The 22182-nt window shown below is 41.3% G+C and overlaps 1 long non-coding RNA gene across 8 annotated transcripts; it reads right to left on the bottom strand.

Moving 5' to 3' along the window:
• Positions 1-1670: 1670 nt before the first annotated feature.
• On the bottom strand, positions 1671-21776 carry LOC117828553. Of its 8 annotated transcripts, XR_004634424.1 has the most exons (7): positions 21274-21775; positions 12854-12917; positions 9044-9214; positions 6459-6568; positions 5931-6083; positions 2304-2637; positions 1671-2166 (listed from the first exon to the last, which is right to left on the bottom strand). It is a non-coding gene; the product is annotated as an uncharacterized LOC117828553 (long non-coding RNA). The 8 variants fall into 8 exon arrangements; XR_004634422.1 differs by having other exon boundaries at positions 1671-2637; positions 12854-12912; XR_004634420.1 differs by having other exon boundaries at positions 1671-2637.
• Positions 21777-22182: the final 406 nt, after the last annotated feature.

Genomic DNA, 22182 nt, shown 5'->3' on the forward strand with positions numbered 1-22182 from the left:
CAAGTAGACCACATCACTCCAGTTCTTAGATCTCTACACTGGCTTCCTGTCTGTCAGAGAATAGACTTTAAAATCCTGCTGATGGTTTATAAAGCACTGAATGGTTTAGGCCCAAAATACATTGCTGATCTGCTACTACTTTATGAACCATCTGGACCTCTGAGGTCATCAGGTCCTGGTCTGCTTTCAGTCCCTAGAGTCAGAACGAAACATGGTGAAGCAGCATTTAGTCATTATGCACCACATATCTTGAACACACTCCCTGAAAGCTGCAGGTCCGCTCCAACTCTCACCTCTTTTAAATCAAACACTAAGACCTTTTTATTTACCACTGCCTTCCTATCTTAGCTCATTTTAACTCACTTTAAATGCAAATTTTAATGTCATTTTTAATATATTTCTAATTTTACTTTTCTTCTGTTTTATTATATTTGTCATTTTAATTGTGTTATTTTATGCCTGTCTGAATGTTTCCAATGCTTTTAATGTTTTAATGTAAAGCACATTGAGTTGCCCTTGTGTATGAAATGCGCTATACAAATAAAGCTGCCTTGCCTTAAGAAAATGAAGCAGTAGATTTAAACTAGATTGTCTTGTGTCTAAAGTATTGCTAGCAGCTCTGTGAGACTTCAGTTAGATAGCAGGATCATGAGCTAAAGCTGACATCAGGATGCTGACATGTTCAAGATCATGTTTGATCTTCCAGCTGAGACTCATAGCTAAGGTGAAGGCATATCTCCCTCCTAAGGATCTAGAGAGAGTTGTACATGCCTTTATTACGGCAAAGGCTTGATTATTGTAATTCTTTGTATGTGGGCTTAGACATGACGTCTATTCAGTGCCTGCAGCTTGTACAAAATGCGGCTGCTCGCCTCCTGACTGGCAGGAAAATGAGGGAGCACATCACACCTGTGCTGCATGCTCTCCACTGGCTCCCAGTCCGTCACAGGATTGATTTTAAAGTTGCACTTTTAACGTACAAGGCCCTAAATGGATTGGCACCATCCTACTTGGCTGATCTTCATGTTCACAACCCAGCCCGAGCACTGATGTCAACAAACCAGCTGCTCCTGTATGTGCCTAAAAGTCGCCTTAAAACCCAGGGAGACCGAGGCTTTGCAGCAGCAGCCCTCAAGCTCTGGAATGGCTTACCACTCCAATTAAGATCGGCCCCCACTGTTGAATGTTTTAAATCTTTGTTGAAGACACATCTCTTCTCTTTGGCCTTCTCCTCGTGAAGAGGACATTAATATCCTGTTATGTTGTTGTTTATTGTTGTCTTCATGTAATTTTTACTTTTTACCTTGTAAAGCACTTTGGCCAACACTGGTTGTTTTTAAATGTGCTATATAAATAAAGTTGACTTGACTTGACTTGATCTGGTTCTGCTTGAGGTTTCTGCCATTTAAAGGAAGTTTGTCTTTGCATCCATCAGTTTCTAAATGTTGTCAAGTGTTTCATTTCTGGTGGATTGATGTTGGATCTTTTGGTCTGGACCTGCTCCTGTTGCTAAATATCTCAAGATAATGTTCTGAATGAATTGGTGCTTTACAAATAAAGACTAAAACTTTGTCCAGTCCCCTTTTCTTTGCCTTTGTATACTGAGAAGTTGCACTGATGCTGCATCATCCCATTGCCTTTATTCTAACCAATAGATAGTGGACACAGCCTCAGTGTATTAATCTTGTTTTTATTGCTTTGAGGTATACCTATAATACCAAAGGACTGCGCCTGAATGTCAGTCAGTATTTGGTCAAATAAATAAAAGTATGAAAGGCATCATAGACTTGACCCGACTGACAGGCTGACATTTCCCTTTTAAGAGCTACACTGCTAACATCGCTAAAAAAATGTCAAGGCTTGGAAAGTAAATAATAAAAATATGAATTGAACAACTTAAGGAGCAGGTGAAAAGAGAGATTCTTTAAATGTCACAGCCTTGAGAATGAAGACAGAGACAGTGAGATGTGTGAACAGATCAAGAGAGAGGAGAAGAGGAGAGGAGGAGAGCAAGGAAACACTTGAACTGGGCCCTGAGTGACTGAGCTAAAGAAAAAATCTTTAGAGTCCAGTTGAAGTAAAGACTCTCTTACTGCTGTTTGGCGCCCTCCAGTGAGCAGGAGACCTGAAGTATCATCAACACCACCATGAGCATTAAAGTTCACTCTGGGTTTTTAGAGAAAAAAGGTATAACACAAATAATCAAGGAAACATTTGGACTCAAAGCTACAAAAATGTTTGATTTGAATGTGAAAGAAACTAAAAGACGCTGACTGGATAACTTTCGCTACAGCAGTGATTACCTCATTAAATACAGTCCTGTGTGACGGCCTCTTCTCAGGCCAACATTTAAACCACCGTTTCTTCTCAGGATTAGACCATCCGTCTTCATTCAGCCTCCGCCTCGGCCCAGGCGGCGGAGTCTAAGAGCTTTCCTGGCAGACGGAGAGCCGGTTGTCCTTGTCTCGTCCTCTGTTACAGGAAGGGGCCTCTAATCAGCTCTGCAGAGAGGGCGCCCGGATAACTGGCAGAGGACCAGGTGAGGACAGGTACATGAGATGGGACGGATGCTGCTGAGGGAGGCTGTGTGGGATTATTCATTCATAATTCATCCACCCTGTTGTTCAATTGTTCACACTGAAAGAATGGAACATTTAGAGAAGTGTGACATTTAAAAAAAAGCACACACTGACATTTAAAGGTTTGTTTACTTGGATAAACAAGTCATTAAGAATGTTTTTGAATACACTTACAGAGAAAAACAGCAATATATTCACAAATCATGTTCTATCTTTGGACGGTTTTAATACTTTCTTTTTACCATTTTGTTAAATGTTTATTAAATAACTCCCCAGCAGCTCATTCATCACTTTATACAATATCCTCTCCTTAAACGGAAGTGGCTGACTCTTTAAGGTCATGTTAGGCTACATGAGGTTATCAAACTATTTAATTCTGTCTTTAACTCATGAATTAATTCAAAAGAGAGGACAGAAAAGCTTCTTAGCACCTGATAATAAAGAGGTGAGTCTGGCACTCTGAGGAGAAAAGGTGATCATAGTTTAGAAAGAGCTGGTGGAAGTTTGGCTTTCAAAAAGTGAATCATAGGATGTTTTTTTTATTCAAGTTGGAAAGTTTGGACTTCTTTCTTGTGACTTTTTTCTGTACGCAGGCTTTAACCCTTAAAGAACTAGATCATTTTTGGGGGCGCCAGACTATACTGAATTTATTTTGAATATGCTGAATGAGAAAAGCTGAGAATGTCTGCTGTAACTGAGTTTTTAAAGCTTTTTGATAGGATTAGTGGTTCAAAAGTTATCAAACATTTAAGAACAAGTAGCCGCCGGCGTCTGTCTAGATCTTTTAGGGCTAACTGTTTAAAGAATAGAAAGAACAACAGCCACCGTCAGTGAAGCCAAAACCTTTAGAGCTCCCCCTGGTGACGGGCTGCAGTATAGCTCTCATAGCTAGCCTCATTATAACAGATGGAGCATGGGTCAAACTAGAAGATTAAATACACATTGGTTGGTTGGTATCTAACTAAAGTTATGTGGATGAATTCTAAGAAATACAAAGCTACATATATCTACTTAACGGTTTAAGAATTAGGACTTAAAGCTTTAGGAAAAGTGCTTTTAGTCAATCAGCCCTCTCCATCAGAGCCTCACGAGAATGAGAACAACATACCAACTTTTATCAGAGAGCTCAACACATACCGTTCATTTAGTTTTCATTTGAAGCAGCGGCTCATAAGCAACCAAATCTGTCAGCACTAAACCCATTTCCCCGTGCTACTGCCACCTTGTGTCTGCAATTTAACTGACTGTTGCTTGCTTGTGTTGTCTATTCATTGTGTGCATCTGTTACTCAGTCTATACATTGCTTCATCTGAATTGTATGCAGCTAGTTTAATGATTAATTGTCCCTGTCTGATGCAAATGTGTACAGCACTGTTAAAAGTTGTCCTGTTGTGTCTGCTTGTGTCTTCCTTAACATTTCCTTATTGCTGCTTCCTGATTGTCTTGCTCCGTGTATTTTATGTCCATGCACACTTTCTCAAAGACTGTCATATCATGTCCTTCTGTAGCTTTTAGTCGTTTTTAATTGTATGGTGCTATTTGTACTTTTCTTTTCTTTTTTTTGTGTTTTGATTTCTCCTCTCCCTTCTTAATTTCATTTTATTTTACTTTTTTGTTTAATCTTGATCTTTTTAGGGAGCCTTTTTAACATCTGGCAAAGGACTACGAATGTAAACTAGCCTTTTGAAAACTTGAAAATTTGGTGGGACTCTGGTGCAGTACTAAATTGGCTTAAGTCCTATTTAAATGACCGGGACTATTTTGTGTCTATAGGTAAATACACATCTGAGCGGATGAAAATCGTATGTGGAGTACCTCAGGGATCCATTCTGGGGCCTCTGCTATTCAACATCTACATGCTCCCCTTAGGTCAGATAATAAGAAACAACAAAATAAAATACCATAGCTATGCAGATGACACACACATTTACATCACCATATCACCAGGGGATTATAGTCCCATACAAAGACTGAGTAAATGCATTGAACAAATCAATGACTGGACGAGACAGAACTTTCTTCAGTTAAACAAAGAAAAAACTGAAATGATTGTTTTTGGAGCCAAGGAAGAAATATTCAATGTTACTGCTCAGCTCCAATCTGCACAGACGAAATGTTCAAACCAAGCCAGAAACCTTGGTGTAATCATAGACTGAGACCTTAATTTTGGCAGCCACATTAAGACAATTACAAAGTCAGCCTATTATCACCTTAAGAATATATCAAGGATTAAAGGACTTATGTCTCAGCAGGATGCAGAAAAACTTGTCCATGCATTTATCTTTAGCAGACTAGACTACTGTAACGGGGTCTTTACAGGACTCCCTAAAAAGTCCATCAGACGGCTGCAGCTCATACAGAATGCTGCTGCTCGAGTCCTAACAAGGACCAAAAAAGTAGACCACATCACTCCAGTTCTTAGATCCCTACACTGGCTTCCTGTCTGTCAGAGAATAGACTTTAAAATCCTGCTGATGGTTTATAAAGCACTGAATGGTTTAGGCCCAAAATACATTACTGATCTGCTGCTACTTTATGAACCACCTTGACCTCTGAGGTCATCAGGTACTGGTCTGCTTTCAGTCCCTAGAGTCAGAAGGAAACATGGTGAAGCAGTGTTTAGTCATTAGGCTCCACATATCTGGAACACACTCCCTGAAAGCTGCAGGTCTGCTCCAACTCTCACCTCTTTTAAATCAAAGATTAAGACTTTTTTTTTATTTTCCACTGCCTTCCTATCTTAGCTCATTTTAACCCACTTTAAATTAAAATATTTTAATGTAATTTTTAATATATTTCTAATTTTCCTTTTCTTTTCTGTTTTATTGTATTTGTCATTTTGATTGTGTTATTTTATGCCTGTCTGAATGTCTCCAATGCTTTTAATGTTTTAATGTAAAGCACATTGAGTTGCCCTTGTGTATGAAACACGCTATACAAATAAAGCTTGCCTTTTGGATAATTCTGGCATATTTACAAAAGTGTTAATTAACATGCTTCGTCCTTTTAAATGAAAACACTAGTCAGAAGAAAAATATAATAATTGAGTTACTGCAACTATTTAAGGAGCGCTTATACTCAAGAATTTTTGATGGATTGTTAGGATACTTGCTATTTATTTCACCTCATTTAACGGTATGATTAGTGGAGTAATCAGGGGAGCTCTCATGTCATTATCTGTGTGAGGTGTAGAAACAATCTTCATTTAGATATATTCTTGATTGCTATGAAGAAATGGCTTCACAGACTGAAAGACAACCATAAAGGGAATCAAAGCATCTCCATTAAACACACACAGAGTTATAAAAACCCCACACAATGTGTACTCATCTGTCCTTCTCTGTGTGTCACCTGGGCTTTGTGCTGTCTCAGGCTCTCTCAGACTTTGTGCTGATGTGTCGGGGAGCTTGTCACGTCTGCAGTTTATCTGACGCTCTCTGCAGAGACAGGGGCTCACAGCTGGTCTGAGGTCTGCTGCTGTATCTCCGGTCCTGTCTTCAGCCTCTGAGAGGACAAAAAACACAACATTATAACACAACAGGAACTTTTCTCTGCAGCAGATGTGGAGAAGAGTTTATGTAACTTGGTACTGAAAACAGAAGTTTCAGGTAAATACTTCTGATTTGTGAGAAAAGAACAGGCAGTAATTACCGCAGTATTACTTGACCTCTGTGTGAAAAGATCTTCCAGAAGTTGTCAAGTTCAGTGAGTGAAAAAGCTGACAGTTAGCAGTACCCACCTGTCACTCAGAGCTTAAATAAAGCCTTCATGTCATTTAAAAATAGGACTTTTATAAAAAATAAAGCCCGTAAAGTTTTCAGAAATGAAAGAGGATCTGGTCGGGTAATTCAACAAGGAGCAGTGTGGAGATTGACTCACCTATGCTGGCAGCCTCAAGTGGTCATTGGAGGAACTGCAGCTTGTGGCACTTGCTCTCTTTTTGCAGCACCTGAGGATGCAGCTTGTTCACACCTGGACTGTTTAGCAAGCTAGCAAACAGAGAACATAGTTCAGGAAGTGGTGAGAGAGAAAATGATGATAATGTGCAGATTCTAAACGTTCTTGAACATGTGATGAATTGATGATGAAAACTCTTCGTGCATAAGTTGAAATTGACTTGCTTTTGTAGCCTGTCTCAAACATAGACTGTATAAAATATGGACGTAGTATCCGTGACGTCACCCATCTGTTTCTAAAGAGCTGTTTTGAGACCAATCGGCTGCGGCAGCCATATTGCTTCTGTCGAGCCAGTGTGACGTAAAGAGGCGGGCTTTGAGCCTCCTAGCCAACAGCTGCAGTGTTCCCACAGGCAGCTGTGCCTCTCATTGGAAGACTGGTAATCTCAATATCTTCGAAATTGCCGAATTAGAAAAAAATTCACCCCCCTCACAGTGAGAGGACATCGAGAAATTAGCTATTCAGACTACACTCGTCTTTTGTACCAGGCTGTAAACATGTTTATTTCTGCTGTAAAGATCGTCTTTTCCCCATTCATGTGTATGTGACTTCCGGTACTTCCGGAGCCAGCCTCAAGCGGATCCTCGATGAACTGCAGCTTTTAACACTTCCGCATTGGACTCATATTTTTAGACCGGAGGTTGCCGCTTGGTCTCAAGTGGCCATTGTAGGAACTGCAGATTTTGTTTGCTTCATGCTTTAACCCTGGAAGTGGTTACTTGTTTTTCACTCCAGCATGTAAATACCTATTTTTCCTCCCTCATAATTACTCGTGAGGTAGCCGACTAAGAATAAACATGAAAACTTGAGGTATCGAGATGCTGTTATGAGGCCAGTTTTTAAGATGACACTTTGATGTTTAAAGGTGACATGTCATGCAAAATTGACTTTTTAATGGTTCTCTACCTGAAATATGTTTCCCTAGCATGTCTACAAACCCCCGGAAAATGAAAAAGAATCCATTCTGCCGCTGTTCTGATTTCTCCACCTTTCTGTAAATGTGTGCTGAAACCAGCCGTTTCAGTTTTCAGTGTTTTTCATACGTCACAACGCCATCCGGTCTGTAACAGGAAGTCAGAGCTCGGAGCTTGTTCAGCCCATAGACTGTATAAAACACAACTCAACCCCTCCTCCGTTTTTCATTCCCTGCACACATGTGTGCTAACAAGGAGCTTAGGTGGGAGGCATGCTAGTTGTAGGCTGTCTTATTAAACACAAAGGTCGGTTTTACTCCCCACGTCTGCAGATTTGAAGATCTAGTGGATGATTTTTATTTTTCATGGAAAAGTGCTAGCGCTAGTTAGCACAGCCACATAGCTACATGTTCGTAGCTGTAGCTGTAGCTGTGTACCAAGACACACATCGACATACTGACAAATAAAACAACAAGAAACACAAAATCTGGGACCGATCGTTCAGAAAGGTCCTGCTGCCTTTCAGGCAGAGGTCGGTTTTACTCCCCACGTCTGCAGATTTGAAGATCTAGTGGATGATTTGTAGCACTACTTAGCATAGCCACATAGCTACATGTTCGTCGCTGTGTACCAAGACACAAGTCGACAAACTGATAAATAAAACAACAAGAAACACTAAATCTGTGACCAATGGTTCAGAAAGGTCCTGCTGCAGGCGCCTCTCCGTCAGGATCAGATTCTGGATCAGATTTAGAGGGTTGAAGTAACGCGGGTCTGTGAGCAGCCGTGTATATTCAGCCAACATGTAAACATTAGATCAACGTGCTGGAGGGGGCGTGGTCAGAGGGAAAACGGACCGTTCTGAACAGGGCTGAAGAAGAGGGTTAGAGGGTTCTTCAGGCATGCCAAAATCTGATTTCTAAGTGTTTTTTTGAGCATAAACTTTAAAGACATGTTTTGGGGACCTCTTAGACCAATATGTATTGATGAAAAAAGTGTGATATGTAACCTTTAACATAAAGAAACAAACAACTCACATCCTGTTTGACACTTATTATTTAAAGACCATCTTGTTTGTACTGATGGCATATCTTTATTCCTCTCTTGTATCTTGACCTTGTTTTTATTAATGCTATATATTTTCATCTTGATTTAACTAAAAGGTTATTATTTTACTCTTGAGCATGGTCATCACTTTGTTATGTTTACCTTGTGCTGTTGATTGTGCCTTCAAAAAGAGGCACACCCACCCACTAGAAATCAAACCTAGCTATGGGTACAAGTAAAGTAACCTTGACTTGTTACTTTCTGTCAGCTTAATATGTGACGCTAAAAAAATTGGGGCTCAAATGTCTACACTCCCATCTTGATGTGGATGTGAGGACCTTCTACTGAAACTCAAAGTCAAAGCTTAAAAGTCTGAGTTCAAGATGAATTTAACTTTCAGTGTGCTGCAGAACAGAGTGAACAGACAGAGACATATATCCAGGCTGTAATATTTCTGACTGCACAGTGTGAAAATGCCCTGTGGTCCTTAGTTGGACAAAAAAAGCTGCAGCGTAACAAGGACAGAAGACTTTGCCTTTTTCATACCATCTGAGGGCTCCCACAGTTTAGATTCCATAGTTTCCGCTCTGCATGCACAGAGACAGAGAACTCGACCCTAGGGAGAGGTTTGTTTTGGTTTCGGGAGCCTGACGTGCGGCCTGAATGCAGCTTCAGAGGCCTTTTCACAGCAGCGGGGAGCCGAGCAGCAGGGCGACGCTGTGAGTAGAAAACAAAGTGTATCGATCGAGCCGGACTCAAGTGTGGGATCAATGGTTTTGGTATTTACTGTGAGCTCTGTGAAGCTGCTGCTGTTGAACTTTGTGCCCCTCTGTTTGTTTGTGCATGTATACGTGTGTGTGTGTTAGTATGCGACTGTGATCTGTGTGTGAACATTGTCAGTCATGTCACAAATGAGTCGAGGTGAGAAAACACAGCACTGACGTGTCCTGTCTGTGTAAACTGAAGCAACAGAAATTAGCATGCAGGATGAAGGATGTTGATATCTAACATGTTTAATGCAGTTTTCTCCACATTGCACAGTACTGGCTCTGCTAAACTCTACTCACTTTGAACTATTTGTACTCTCCCCACAGTGTTTTCCACTTTCAACATGGAGTCATAGATGGACAACATGGCCCCTCCCCAAAAGTGAAGCCACACCATGTAGAGCTCCCCCTATTGACTGGCTGGATTATAGTCATGCAGTCATAAGGCCCGCCTTCTCCATGTTAACAGATGGGACATGGGTCAAATTCAAAATATACATGAACAATGCAATATATGTCTTTCTGAGGGGGGTTGTAATTTTGGCATCACTTTTTTATAAAGGGAGAAGGGGGAGACATGTCACCCATCATTATACACACAGTGGTGCTTTAACACATGCTTTCAGACATTCAGCACCTCTACATCTGTCACCCAGCTGTAATGACACAGAGTTCAGATTCCTTCATCGCTGCAGAAAGATGAGAAGATAAACCAATAATGCCAGAATTATTTTTTTCCCCCTGATATTTTGCTTTTCAAATGTTCTCAGCTGTGACATGACAAAACACTATGCAAATTGAATTACTACACATGCACTGCCCTTCCTGCCCTGTGGAGGAAACCCTGTGTGTTGAGGTCTCTTTTAGTAGTCAGGAGTGAGCCCTCCTCTCAGGCTGCCAAGGACAGGATTACCCAGCAGACACCTCTCTGCTGCTGTCACCTCCCTCTGACCCGCCTGGCATCCATACGCACATCTCTACAGAGACACGGAGAAACCAACTTAAACTCGATGTCTCCTGACCTGGAGCTCATCCCTCAAAGCCTCCAGGTGTTAGCCAGAGGTGACTGAGTTTCGATGTCAGTGAGTTTTACAGCAACACAAACTAACAGGAGGGAGTCTGGTTGGGGGAAATGTGTCATTTTGAGTTAAGCTAAGCAACTCAGTGTTCTGTTTCAAGCTTATGTCCATTTTTAAATATTTACCCTTCCCACTTTATTTGCCATTATTTAAATCAAATGTGAAGGCTTAATGTACTCCCATGAGTTGCTTTCAATGGAAAGTAGTTAACAAAATGTAGCCTCTAAAACATTGTCGTCTTTATGATCGACAAAAACAAATCAGATCATCAGCGAGACTGACATTTCCTACCCTGTCAGTTTTAATGCAGATAACTGCTGTGAGGGGGTAGGTGGCAGACCAGATGATTGACAGCACACTAAAGAGAGCCTTTTTGAAATGTCTCCACAAATATTCACAGTGAGTGATACATTTGACTGTTAAAAGAGAGCAGGATGTCAAAACACTATCTATACATGCACAGGACCAAATCAGCAAATACATTAGAGGTACTACTTTGTCCACAGGGGGCGCCAAAGTCTACACAAACAGAAGGTTCCTTGAAGGAGCTTATATATCCTGTAACCCTTTTTATCTGCACGTCCAGCTGTAGTTGCCTCTCTACACTCCCCTGGGACTCTGCGGTGTGTAATTTTTGGGGATGTGGTGTGGAGAGAAGCACGACGCCCGGTTTCGGGATGTGGTTTAGACCAGCATATGTAATCCAAAAAACACAAAAGCAATGTCTCCAACACAAACATCGCGTCCGTTACAAAACCAAACAATATCGCAACAATGGTGTCTCATGAGGGACAAAAGTTAAAGCTACAGTAGGCAACTTATATTTCAAATTTTAATTGAAATACAAATGTTGATATTACATAACTGACAACATCAAACTGAATGTTTTGAATAAATGTGTGTGGGCATTAGGGGTGACCCCAAATAGTTGAATATTGGACGATTCGTTCTAACGAGCCTTAGTCGACTGCCAATCTCATAGTCGAATATTTGCATATGAAACGTGGATCATTCCATTCAAACCATGGGGGTGCTCAATGTCTAATGTTACATTATTTTCCTGTTTCCCGTAAAAATAGTGTCTCATATAGCCTATTTTGATATAAATATAGACTTATTGAATGTAAGTCTGAGAACAGCTCTTGAAGTGTTAAATCTCCTTAAAGTGGTAATTAAATCTCCCCTGGTAATTAAAGGTGGACTCTCCCATTTAGCGGGGACCTGTGGATCAGACGTACCTCAGCGGGCCTTTAAATCTTTCTACGTTCATGGCAGCTCAAAATGTCAGGACATAAAACTTCAGTTGATCCTAAAAATAGTGATGAAGATGAGGAGCAGCTTCATGAAGAGGGCTGTGAGATCAAGGATTACCGGACCACACAAAAACTGTACGGGGCCAAACGAACGAGGAGGAATACCCAAAGCTGTCTGAAGCCTCAAAAACAATCCACAGCATCCCATCCACCTCCACACCATCAGAGAGGATATTCTCAAAGACAGGATTTACAGTCAACAGAGCAAGGAGCGCACTTCTGCCCGTACACACGATGGTTTTCCTCACGTACAATTTGAAAAGACTCAAGCGGACAAAGACGCGGTGAAAGACTGTTTTAAAAGGTTCTGTTAAGAGATTTAAAAATCCTTTAGCTGGTTCAGGTTTGATTATGAACATTATACAAATGTTTAGCCTTAAGTTGGACAAACTACCCTCTGCAGTGCTGCTCTCTGCTGTGTGAACACTGTTTAAATATCTCGTGATTCCTTATTCTATAACTGAGCGTTGTTCCATGTTTAACGGATGGCGGCCTTATTTGAGTTTTCTCTCCTTCATCACCTCGTTGTTTTTGCAATATAGATTTTAAAAATCTAAGTTTTATACTTATAATATTCTGTTGTCCCTTTTTACTTTAAGCTACGAGTCTCTTAATTGTAAAGGGTTATGTGTAATATTGTCATGCGGTCACCATCATGCAGACTTTGGGTCAATAAGGAAAAACAACAAACATTCGACTATTCGTCGACTATGGGCAAAATCTGATGAATCAGATTCGACTAAACTAATCCTTAGTCGGGCTCACCCCTAGTGGGCATTCACCTTTGTATTTTATAAAACTGGTCCAGTCTGAATCAAACTAGCCATCTGGATTGGCTTGCACCTAACTAGCCAATCACAGTGACCCTGTACAAACTTGCATCATCTGGCTTCTACGTGACTTGTGCTAGCAGCTCTCTCTCTTTCCAGACTGTGGAGGTGCTGGGAACTCAGCGGCTGTGGGCACACACAAGTTTTAACTTTCTTTGGGGGAACATATGAATCCGCTGTTTGAGTTTAGCTAAGTAGCTGTTGGCCTGCATGTTTAGTGCATGATTTGCTGAGAGGTCTTAACAGAGTTATACAAGGTAGCAGAGGGACATGTGGAGGGTTCCTCCAGTTGATATGTAATGTTGCTTGCTGTTACTTTAACTTCACCTTTCATTAGGATTTATGTTGCTTAAAGAAACAGACTCACCACATCTCAAGACATGTGAACGTCGGCAGTTTCCACTTTTTTTTTCCTCGTAAGGAAATCTGGCCTACGGGAAAGAAGAAAGAAGAAAAAAAGACACCAGAGTTCATTTTTTCCTCTTCCTGTTATTTATCTGTTTGTTTAATTACTACTTCACAATTTAGTGACTATTGTCGACTGAAGAGCATTTCATCTTTGTCTCTTGTCCTCATATGTCCCCTCACAAACAAACAGTCGAGACAAGCTAGCAGCTGTACAATTATGCATTCATGCACACAAACAGCAGCACACACACAAACACACAGAGCTATAAATAGAAAGCTACATGTTTGTCTTCATTTTCAGAAACACACATTTCTCCTCCTTGTCTGCCTCCTCATTTTCTTTTCTCTCCTTCATCTCACCTTTCCTCACCCTTCTCTCCCATCAGCTCCCCCCTTCACCCCCTTTCCCTTCCTCTTGCCTCTCCTTTTCCCTCCTCTCCAAGAATACTAATAAACCCTCCCCTCTTCCTCCTTCTCTCCATCTCCAGTTTATTTTTTTTAACTCCACAGAAGCTCATATTCCCCATAAATTCTCTCTGCTTGAATTCTTTGTCCTCATCTTTCAGCATGACTCATAGACTTTACCCTCCTTCCTCCATCCCTCCCCCCCTCTCTCTCTCACCCTCTCAGGCAAGTTTGATTTGGAAAGCCTCCACAGTTGCTCTGGGTTTTTTTTTTTTTTTTTACCTCCCTCTCACTCTTTCTGTGTTTCTTCCTTCCTCTCTAATTCCCATCTCGCTTTCTCCTCTTCCCGTTTAAATCTTGTGCAGACAAAATGTTGGCGCTTCCTCAGCAGAGACCTCCTACACGCTGCCTTTTCCACCCCAAGACACAACTCCAGAATGCTGAAAATGAATGAACATTTTTAGTGAGCTGTGAAATGTTCATGAAAAGAAAATAACACATAGGCGGAGGATGATGGTGTCGTGCTTTTTGCATGATCGATTTTTAACCTGCTATGCAATTTTTTTCAATTCAAAATGAATTCCTCTTCACCTACAAATACATCATTTTCAGACTTAACATACTGTCTTTGATATGTATTTAAATAATTAAAGCCTATAAAACTGTGTAAACTTGCATAATTCATGGTAAGTAACCAGTTTACATCTACAAACAGCAACCAATAGCTGTTATGCATACCGGTTTAATTGTCATTGATTTATTAAGTCGTGCATAAACAATCCACCCAGCGTGATGCCTCAATATTATCCACAAGAGCAAATGAGATCATCAGCATAAGGACTGATTATTTATACAAAGTATTTTTTAATGTGTGAAACATCTAACATGGGTGGATGAAATGATTATTGGCAAGCTGCAGAAACAGTCTTCATTAGCTTTTACTTCTGTAGAGATTCTCAACGAGTGATGCTTTGACTGGAATAATACATTTAAAGGCCCCAGTTTAGCTCTCATTGAATGAGCGCCCCATGAACAGAGGCTACATCTTCATCACAGCGGTCTTTAGTTCGACTCCCCATCATGAACATTAGCTTTGTGTCATCCCCAGCTCTTGATTCCCCCACATTTCCTGTCTTTTATCAGCTGTGCACCCTCAAAGCACAATTTAACAAACCGGGCCAATATGCACGTCCAGCCATTACACAAACGGGACCTCTAGTCTTAACGTACCGTTATGGAACGAATGCACGACTGCAAATAATTGGCCAATTAACTAATTGCGCCATGAAAGCGAGGCTGGTGCTAAACGTCATACAGTATGTCCAGGGAACCTCCTGGAAAACCCCTATCCAACAAATTTGAATTGCGCATGCCGACTACGCTTAAACAACAATAAACATGGTGTGACTCAGAGAAGATCAAGAAAAAAACATTTTTCAGCAGGAGAAATTGACATTTTATTACATTTTATTACAAGAATACAGAATGAACAAACAGCTATTACTGGGGCAGCAGTAGCTCAGTCCATAGAGACTTGGCTTGGGAACCGAAGGGTCGCCGGTTCAAGTCCCAGTATGGACGAGGCTTGGCAAGTGGACTGGTGGCTGGAGAGGTGCTGGTTCACTTGCCTGGGCACCGCCGAGGTGCCCTTGAGCAAGGCACCGAACCCCAACTGCTCTGAGTGCGCTGGTTGACGGCAGTATCCTCACTCTGACATCTCTCCCTAAGCATCTTCACTGCATGTGTGTGCATTTGTATGTATATACCAAAAAAATGTATGAGTGAAAAAATTGAATTTCCCCCCTGGGGATCAATAAAGTACCTTTCTTCTTCTTATCAGCAAGTCAAACGTCAAAGATCATACTTTTCCAAAGGATTCGTTTGATCCCTAATGATCTGTTGTCTTTGCATATTTCGTCTTAAAACGGTAACGCATAAGCACGATATCCACCATCCTGTAAACAGCCTAACAGGTGCGGTAATCCTGCCGTTAGCACCTGTAATGGTGGGATCTATGGCCATTAAATGTAATCCTTTGTTGGGGCGTTAACCTGGCTCATGCATGCCGCTAATCCATTTTTTTTCACCATTAGTACAAATGGCCCGTTTTCATTGCTAATGGCTGGACATGCATACAGGCCTAGGAAACAGCAGAGATAAAACGTAACACTTATCTACATTCTCAAAAAGAATGCTGGCCCTACTGTGGAAATCACCACATTCTTTGTCAAGATCTCAGTGGCTTAATATGTATCTTGATATAGTTGTTATGGAGCTCTCAGTGGCCAAGATGCACAGAGCCACAGGAACCACTATCTCATCCTGGTTAAAATCCATAACTAAGATCAGAGAATATGTCTAACTTTATGCTTTAACTGAGCATTATTACGGTATTACTTGACCATTTCCTTCTGTTGTTGTCTTTATTTTTATTTACATTAATGTTATAAATGATGTCATTGTCACTATTCACTTCCTTTATCACTATGAATACAATATTCCCTGTTGTTATCATACAGAGATCTATTCTGAGGTGGGTTGGGTTGGGGTGGGTGTCGCCATACCTTTATTTATTTATTTATTTATTTTTCTTTGTTTTACTTTATGATATGCCTTGTCTTATCCTATACAGTTGATATTTCATTGTGTTGCATATCTTTAAAAACAATACAAATTTGATCGCAAAAAACCCACTTATCTACATGTAGAGAAGCAAACTGAAAGTTCCTCACAGAAATGATAGAAGATATGATTCAGAGGGAGGGTGAGGAAAGGATTTCACATTTGTTTATGCTACTTACTGTCACTGTTGTGCTGCTTTACTCTTTTAGACATTTTTATGGGAGGAACATAACATGTGATACATTCAAGTCAATAACATGCACACTTCTCTCTCTGACCTACTTAAACCCCAAATAGACTTCTCTCTAGGCAGATATTGGAAATATATCCATGTCACAAATATCAGGTACATTTATTTCTGGCTCTGAAATCTTAACCAGGAGTGAGTCATTCTGTCTTGGGCGATTGCGGTCCATTGTGTTCCTGAGACTGGCTCTCTAAGCCAGGAACAGAAAGTGTGATTGCTTTCAGGAGGACTGAACACTGATCAGTTTCTGCTCATTGTAGAGTCTGTACGTCAACATGCAATGATAAAGAGGACTCGATGAGATCTGCAAAATTATTTTTGGTTATTTGCAAAAAACCACAAAACAAAAAATGATCATTATTATTGTTCCCATCAGAAACGATCACGCGTGTTCGGTCTGGTTTAATTGCATCTCGGTTGTGTGTGTTTTCTGTTCTGGTGCTTTTCCCAGAGACCAAATGTCAATGAGCAGCGTGGGTGCTACAGTGACGTACAGAAAAACTACATTTCATTAAAAGTGCTCCATGCAGCAGGGTTGGTATCATTACTGTCCCCTGCTGTCAACTTCTCAGCCGTCACAACAAACCCGCAGGGAAAACGGAGGCGTCACAAGGCTGAGAATCCACAGAGCAGCTCTCAGCTGTTACTGCTGGACCGCTTTTAGTTAAGACTGGAACACAGCAGACTGAGACGAGGATTTTACGAAATGAGACTGCTGACCATTTTTAAGTTTCAGCCTCTTCTCCTTAAAAATGACTGATGTTGCGAAGCAAACTTTCACCTGCTGCTTTGTATCAGCAGCCTGATCAGTGTGTTGAGATCACTTCAGTCATTAACAGACAGAAATTATATTTTCATTCTCTTTCAAAGACGTCACGATCGCAGCGAAGACTGTAAATCTGTCAAACATCTCAGACTGTGCTGGCACAGCTCTGACAACAGAGGAAGGATGACACATTCTGGCACTGTGTTCTGGTGTTTAGGGGAATTTTACTGCCTGGTCTGACAGGGAAGTTATCATTAAGAGTGAAGCTGAAGAGCAGATGCAGGGACAGGCTGGTTATAATAAAACCTGAGGGGACAATGCGGCTCGTTACAGGATGATTACTGCAGAGGTGGTTTTCTTGTCAGGCTTGGCTCCTGGCATCAAGGTGCTGAGTCTGACCCACACCCACACTGCTTTGCATTTCCTTTAGCTTCAGAGGCCGCCTAGAATAAGCTCTTGGTACTGCTAAAGGCTAACAGTAAATTGAAAATGGTCTGCACATATGCAGCGCTTTCTCTCGTCTTCTGACCACTGAAAGCACTAAATGTCATATTCATCCACTCAAACACACTTTCAGACACCAGTGATGGAGGATACTTTGTAAAGTACCCTATTAGCAAACCCCTGGTGATATGCCACCAGAGGCAATTTGGGGTCCAGTGTCTCACACAAAGTAATTCTTGTATTTGGAAAAATTGGAGGAAAATTCTTTACAATATTATACTTTGGACCTGTTGGACGTCTTTCCAAAGGAAAAAAAGCATCAGGTTTAAGATGTTTTGAATTCTTAGTCTTTCAGTAAAAAGCTGTAAAACTCTGCAAGTCATCCGTGTGTGTCTGCGGCTCAGTCGTCTGTGTTTACTGAGTCAGTGTGGAGTTCACCAAGTAGAGTTCAGCGCTTCTCTGTCTGAGATGGAGATGGAGTTAATAAAGTCGGGAGCGCTTTCCCTCCTCGGCCGCACTCCTCAGCTGAATCACTGAGTGTTTACATATTCATATTGTGTGCGGCTGAGATGGAGGGAGGCAGCTGGGGAGGCAGAGAGGAGGCGAGGGCAGACATGTTTGGAGGAGGAGAACAGCTGTAGAGTATTGTTAGAGAGAGACGGAGGGGAGATGAGAGCAAAGCCCAGCTGCAGACTCAAACAGGCTGCAGAGTGCTACGGATCACATGCATCACAAAGTGCTCAAATCAACACTTGCTCTTCTCTACTCAAGCAGAATGTAACTTCACAATCCCCAAGTGATGATGAGCATTCAAGTTGTACATCAGAAAATTCATCAGGGGGCAGTGTGGAGTTTCTCAGCACATGGTGGGATGAGCTTAAAGCAATATGAGGGGATTTATATTTGAGTCAAGTTGACATCTCAGTGTTTCAAAATGAAGCCAAAGTGGAAGTGGAGAAAGAAAACTGCAGTACCTCGACTGTCCACTTGAGGCTGGCTTCAAAAGCCACACAAACCCCAACATTTAAAGGTGACATATCATGCAAAATCGACTTTTTAATGGTTCTCTACCTGAAATATGTTTCCCTGGCATGTCTACAAACCCCCCGAGAATGAAAAAAATCCATTCTGCCCCTGTTCTGATTTCTACACCTTTCTGTAAATGTGTGCTGAAACGAGCCGTTTCAGACTTCCGTGTTTTTGTTACGTCACAACAATATCCGGTCTGTCACGAGGTCAGAGCTCGGAGCTTGTTCAGCCCATAGACTGTATAAAATACAACTCAACCCCTCCTCCATTTTTCATTACCTGCACACATGTGTGCTAACAAGGAGCTTAGGAGGGAGGCATGCTAGTTGTAGGCTGTCTTAAACACAAAGGTCGGTTTTACTCCCCACGTCTGCAGATTTGAAGATCCAGTGGATGATTTTTATTTGTCATGGAAAAGGGCTAGCGCTAGCTAGCATAGCCACATAGCTACATGTCGTAGCTGCAGCTGTGTACCAAGACACACGTCGACATACTGACAAATAAAACAAGAAACACTAAATCTGTGACCAATCCTTCAGAAAGGTCCTGCTGCCTTTCTGGCAGAGGTTGGATTTACTCCCCACGTCTGCAGATTTGAAGATCTAGTGGAAGATTTTTATTTATCATGGATAATTGCTAGCGTTAGTTAGCATAGCCACATAGCTACATGTTCGTAGCTGTGTACCAAGACACATGTCGACATACTGACAAATAAAACCACAAGAAACACTAAATCTGTGACCAATGGTTCAGAAAGGTCCTGCTGCAGGCGCCTCTCCGTCAGGATCAGATTCTGGATCAGATTCAGAGGGTTGAAGTAACGTGATCTGTGAGCAGCCGTGTATATTCAGCCAACATGTAAACATTAGATCAACGTGCTGGAGAGCCGAGGCCACATCCACTTCCTGAGGGGGCGTGGTCAGAGAGAAAACGGCATATTCTGAGGAGGGCTGAAGAAGAGGGTTTTTCAGGCATGCCAAAACCTGATTTCAAAGTGTTTTTTTGAGCATAAACTTTAAAGACATGTTTTGGGGACCTCTTAGACCAATACATATTGATGAAAAAAGCATGATATGTCACCTTTAAATACATGTTTTTTACAGCCAACTTAAACATGTTTACAGCCTGATTCAAAATGGGTTTGGGTTTGTGTAACTTATTCTTCAGTCACACATACTGTACAGGTTTTTTTTTTTTCCCCAACATATCCATTGAAATAAAATAGAGGTTAGGAGGGAAACATAAAGTCACAAACCCACTTCCATCTCTTTGCCCGTATTAGGATGACCGAAAGTTTATTGAAGTCAGAATTTCCAGTACGGCGACTGCCATCTTTGGGCCTCACAACGCCTCTACAGAAAGCAGTGGGTGACATCACAGATATGCTTTATACAGTCTTTGATTTGAGTCCATCAACTGACACTTCAGTAGGATAAGATATGAGCACCAAACTTCTGGCACACCAACAATAAAAGCCACAAAAAAGTCAAGTTTTAAGAGGTCTGTCCGAGACAACAACTTGTCTTATCCAAGGCGCAAACCTCTGGTCTCAAAACATGAAGCCCATGCAGAAGTGTTATAAACTGCAATTCATTGAGAATCCGCTTGAGGCTGGCTGCAGAAACACCGAAGACCACATAGACGCCAATTCAAAAAAGACGATCTTTGCAGCAGAAATAAACATGTTTACAGCCTGGTTCAAAAAACAGCTTGGCTCTACAGTAGCTAATTTCTCTATCGGCACACACTGTACAGGGGGTGAATTTTTTCTCTAACGCGAAGGTTCAGAAGATATTAAGATTACAAGTTTTGCCCCAATTAGGACATGACTGACTTGACTGACAGGCAGGAACACATAGCTCTTGGCTAGGAGGCTCAAACCCCGCCTATTTACGTCACACTTTGACTGGTTGAGTTCCGCAGTACAAATATGGCTGCCGCCGATGATTGGCTTCAAAACAGCACCCAGGAACAGATGGGTGACATCACGGATAGTACGTCCATTATTTATTCAGTCTATCATCAATCAATCAATCTTTATTTGTATAGCGCCAAATCACAACAAACGTTATCTCAAGACGCTTTTACAAACATAGGAGGTCTAGACCACTCTATAGATATTTAACATTGTCTTCATGGACAGCAGGAAAGCTAAGGCTTTTCCCAAGCAACAGGTTTCAACAAGTCAAGTGAGAAGTTTAAGGCGCAATTTACATCTCATGATACTGAGACACACATTCATTTTATATACTTTGTTTAAGGCTAATGTACTAAAGCTTTACACTAACAAAAGTGACAGATTTTAAGTTTTTATTCAAGACTTTTTCTCAAATCTGTTAACATAAACATAACCCAGATTGAGGAAGAAGGAAAGGAAAGGAACATTTTGTTTTGATTTAATCTCACCTCAGATTAAACTTCCTCAGAGGGCACTGGACACTTATCCTTGACCGGAGACGTCAACTAGTGTCAGTTTTTATTATTTAAAAAGCTCTCTTCATATACTAGTTATTATTGTTGTTGCACCATTAGTTGGTTTTTCACTTTTGGATTTTTCATCAAATAAAATAAACATGGCTGATAAAGCTGACTCTGGGTCTTTGGCCTCAGTGGAATGTCTGCAGGCATGAAAGCTGAAATGTCAGTTGTTTGGACTTGGGAACGAACAGGTTTTGGAAGAGGATAGTGCTGGCTTAATTGTCCTTCTGACATCCACTCTGGTTCAGGTTCTGGTTTTGAGTGCACCTGATCTCAACAGTTTCATTTGTTCAAACCAAATTTCTTCTGTGTGTTTTGAATGTTGAATAAAGTCTCTCATTTCTCTAACAAAGCTATCATCAGAAAATGTAGCTCTTGGAGTACTCACAGTCACTTTAGGTCGAACCACTGGTCCCTTGTCAACTGGTTCAGCTGCTATGACGTGGCAGCTGTCTGGTGGCTCTTGAGAAGATGCATTAGCCCCTTTTTGTGGGAACTCTGGCTCCAAACTCCTCTCCTCCCCACTGTCACTGCTCTCCTGATGAGCGAGATTTTGCCGTGTGGCTCGGCCTCTTCCACGGCCCACACCTGTCATCTGGTCTGTCTTCTTTACCTCCTTCCACTTCAACAAAGGTGTACCATCCCACCACTGCCACCAAATGTTATACTGTGGGAAGCAGGCAGTGTGAGTGGAAGCAATGAAGAAAAACTTCCAACCAGGTGTTCCTTGAAGTATAGGCTCATATTTTATTCAGCTAGTTACATTTAGGGAAAAAAACACAGTTTGCTGGGTTCCCTGTGATGATAAAAGAAAACTGAGAAAAGTTAACATAAATTCAAAGGCTCTTCTTCTGGCCTCAAGTCACACAGCAGTGTAGAGAGAGTGGCCATTTTCCTGCAGCTCTTTTTAAAGCTGGTCACCTGCTCACTTGGCCAATCAGGCAGCAGCTCCCCAATTAGTGGAACCTGCTTCAGGTGAGGAATGAGGAGGAATCAAGAGGAGTGTGCACCTTCCTCTTGACACAAACAACAACATTAACACAAACTCATAATGTGGCATTATAGGCCTCATGACACATTTGTTTTATTGAATATTGAATTTAGATAAGTGTACTCAGTACTTTGCAGGAAGTTACAACTTGTGGCTGCAGGAGGACATACAATCAGGAGGAATGTTTCTTCCTATAACCTTCAGTTTTTTTGAATGCATATGATCCATTAATGAAACATTACTCTGCAAACTTCTCCTTTAAAACTAAACTCCACCCTGAGTGTGTGATCATATAAGTCTGTCTAT

Source organism: Notolabrus celidotus, chromosome 16 (assembly GCF_009762535.1).
Source record: "Notolabrus celidotus isolate fNotCel1 chromosome 16, fNotCel1.pri, whole genome shotgun sequence".
NCBI classification, from domain to species: Eukaryota; Metazoa; Chordata; class Actinopteri; order Labriformes; family Labridae; genus Notolabrus; species Notolabrus celidotus.